This window comes from Erythrolamprus reginae, chromosome Z (genome assembly GCF_031021105.1).
Source record: "Erythrolamprus reginae isolate rEryReg1 chromosome Z, rEryReg1.hap1, whole genome shotgun sequence".
NCBI lineage: Eukaryota > Metazoa > Chordata > Lepidosauria > Squamata > Dipsadidae > Erythrolamprus > Erythrolamprus reginae.
In genome coordinates, this window is record NC_091963.1 from 130,787,777 (window position 1) to 130,791,887 (window position 4,111).

Below are 4,111 nucleotides of genomic sequence, written 5' to 3' on the forward strand. Positions count from 1 at the left end.
CCCAGGATTTTATAAATGTAAAAAATGTGCCGTGGTTCAGAAAAGGTTGAAAATCACTGCCTTAAGCCACTGCCCAGAGGCCAAAGTCCTTAACGACCCGATTCCAGTGGCTGATGTCCTGTTAATTGAGCTAGACAATCACCCTATAGTTACGGCGGAAAAAGTGGCCAGAGAAACAATCAAAGACAAAACACTCAAGACATTAACAAGTTGCATAGTGAAGGGGTGGGGGGAAGACACACCCAGTGAGAAACTGAAACAGTACAAAAACAAACAAATGGAACTTTCCACTCTAAAGGACTGCATCTTGTGGAGGGAAAGAGTAATTATCCCCTCACCCCACCCTAAGAGAGACACGCTACACAAGGGACACCCAGGGATTGTGAAAATGAAGAGCCTAGCCAGGAGCCAATTATGGTGGCCAGACCTGGATACCAACATAGAGTAATGGGTAGCCATTTTTACCCCCTGTCAAAATTCCAGGCCAAGCCCTCCAAGGACTGAACGACCACCGCAGCAACCATAAAAGCGTTGCAGAAATTATTTGCCACTCATGGGTACCTCGATCTAATAGTCTTGGATAATGGCCCCCAATTCACAGCCAGATAGATGAAGTTGTTCCTAGGCGAGCTGGGTATTGGGCATGCCCTGTTTCACCTTACTTTCCAGCTACAAATGGGCAGGTAGAATGAAAGAGAGTGGCCAAGGAAGCTCTCAGCTGCTCCACAGCTGGGGACTGGCAAACAAAAATTGACCAGTTTCTATTAATCCAACATATTACCCCTAGCAGAGCAACCCAAACACCGGCCAATAAAGACAATTACCATTCGCCTCCCACAGGAAGCAACACCATCCGACAAACCCTGCTGCAAGACATAAAAGACTTCTTACTTGCATGCCCTCAGGAATCCAGCAGAGGGAGCCACGAGCTCCAGGAGGCCGGCGTTGGTATTGCCGACTCAACTCAGGAGGAGTCAGCGCAGGCCAGGCCAGCTAGGCCTGGTGAGTCTCACGGAGCGGCAAATGAGCCGACCTCCTCTTCAGCCATCGATGCACCAACTGAACTGCGCAGGTCCGAATGGGAAAGTCCCGATTGGAAGACTACGTCACATTGCTAAATGATTGATGGTTGGAATAAGCTATGAGGGGAGGGATGTGTTCCTAGGTAAATATGTTGTATGTAAATCGGTTATGGTAATAGTGTACGCTAATCTACCCTATCTGCATCACGGCCACCAATTGGTTAAATCACAGCCAGGAAATTTGAGTGGCTGTCAAAGCTTTGCCTACAGGAAAAAACATTTTAAAAGGTGCAACCCAAGCTGCATTCTTCATACAGACTGATTCCTAATAAAAAGAATCAGGCAACCACGTGCATTGCAAGTTTGTCTAGATTGAATACTCTTGACTACGTTAATTAGGACAGTGGTGGAACCTTTAGCACTGAGGCACAGGCTCCTCCCATCATCAATCCTGCCATCCAGTGTTAAATGAAGGAAGTTGTTGACATTGAAATCTACTCCTGATCTGTAACAAATGGTTGCTCCCTGTATGCTCTTAGTCAATATTTGAATTAAAAGGTCGTTTGTTACACACAATTGGTTTGCTGGTACAAGATGAACGTTTCCCAATAAGATAACTCAGCACAGCAAGATATCACAGATTATTTTATTACAGGCATTCACATGATAACTCAAGGTTATGATGCAATTCTTCTGCAGTATAACGTTTCACATTGTGCAGGTAAAAAGAGGTTGAATTGTTCCCGGCTCTACATGTTGCTTCTACATACTGGCTTACTAAGTGAAGAACAAAGAACTTGCTGGAATGCTCTCTCCAATCACCACTCTTGGGTCAGAGCTGATAGGAATATGTAAAACTACACTTCCCAGAGTGTAATTTCACTACATTTCCCCTACAATCTAACTATTTTTGCCTGTGGTGACAGCACAATGGGGCTTCCTCTGAGCTGATAGCAATAACTGGAGTTACAGGAAACCTCAACTTATAACAGTTTGTTCAGTGTGTGTTCAAAGTTACAATGACATTGTTCAATATTCAGACAACTGAAAAAAAAAAGTGTCGCCATCACTGTCCTAATGCATCTTTTTCCATAGTGCATTCCCAACTGTCATGAATGAAGGCAAATTTTCAGAAGTTATTCTTGTTGACAAAGATATGATTACTAGTACATGTAGTCTTCTATTTGCAACAGTTTTTAAAGTGATTGTTTGTACATCACAACAGCTCCCAGAAAACTGACATGACTGTTTTTCACACTTACGACTGTTGCAACATCCCCAAGGACACGTGATCAAAATTCAGATGCTTTTCAGCTGGTTCGTATTTATGACAGTTGCATAAATACTTGGTCACACTTCTTGAACTTCTGATAAGCAATATCAATGGAGAATCCAGGTTCTCTTAACAACCATGTTACTAGCTTAACAGCTGCAGTGGTTCACTTAACAACAATGGCAAGGGAGGTCATAAAAATGGGGTAAAACTCAATAACTATCTCGCTTAATTTACTTTACTTTAACTTAACTTAACTTCTATGCCACTTTATCCCATGGGGCTCATGGCGGCTTGCTTAAGCAAACAAACAAGCAAACAAACCAGCAAACAAACAAAACTATAAAATTTGAAATCCAAATAGGACAAAATCTTGCCACCCCACCCATCCACCCCACCCATCCACCCAAATCTCCTAAAGTAATGAAGGGTTTTCAGAGGAGAAATTCTGCAGATAGCTTCAATACATTGTATGGTCAGCAGGTGTCCTTTAGAAAGCTTTGAATCAATGTTGGAACCAACTGAGCCATCTTTAAAATAACATTATAGCCACAATCACACAGGCAGTTTGAAAGGCTGGTAATGTTTTGCTCCCATTCTTCCTCAGTGGAAGCTCCTAAGAATAAATCTCTGCATGGCTGTTCTGTAATATGGTGCTCTGGGTTCCTGGGCAGGGGGGTGGAGGTCCCTCTGAGTATATCAGAAGCAAGGGATTCCCAAAATAGGGTTGGGCCATATTTAAACCCCTGAAGTAACATAGTCCAATACATCTGACTCAGAGTTGGGTTGCTCTTGGTTCAGACCCATTCTATAGAACCTGTTATATCCTGGCAGCAACTGGGTATCTCTTGGCATTCCCTCCCCTCATTGGAAAAATCCCTGGGTGCGCATTGGCTGGCTGAACCTGGCAGCAGGAGATATATATATATAGCTGCCAGGTGTGGCCAGTGTTGTTCTGGTTTAAGAGTTGCCAGTGGCTGTCGTTCCTTGCTTGTGTTCAAGTTCAATAAAGTTAGTGCCTATTTCTCTTGCCAGCCAGCCTCATTATTATGGGGACAAAACATTTCTCTTGCTTGCCGAGCCAGGAAAGATTGCCAGCTGGCTACATCGCTGAACTGTCTCTCTCGGCAGCACCATAGGCAGCGCCATAGGCACCACGTTTTTGGTTTTTGCTTCTGCATATGCAGAAACAAAAATGGGTGTAAATTATATAAATTATATGGATATAAATAACACTCTCCATTCCATGTGATCAGCTACCCAGGACTTAAAATCCTTTCAGTCCTGTCTACCACTAAGCCATCCTTCCAAGAAAGCTCCCATGTTTCCACCCTTAAAATCTCCTATCATACAAATGTTGTCACCCATGTTTTTTCTCGTCTTTCTGTGTAATTTTAATAGAATTATTGTTGTCCTTCATTTGGGGCATATATATTAATCAAAGTTATTGGTATTTGGTTTTTAAAAATTTCCACAATTAAAATCCTACCATCCACATCTTTATAAATCAATTTTGCTTGGATATTTTCATTTATATACATTATTACAATTCTTTTACTTTCCTGGGCTAAGGATGCAAATAAATTTCCTAATTTGGGTCTTTTAAGTAGATATTCATATTTTTCTTTTATATGTGCCTCTTAAATTGCAATTATATCTGCTTTTCTTTTACTCATCTGATTCAAACATTTGTTTCTTTTTTGGTGCAATTAATCCATTTACGTTTACCGAATATAATTCAATTCCTAGGTTAGTTTTAGATTGCACTCTTACCTCATTTGTACTTTGGCCTGACTGCTCTCGTACTTCTAACTTC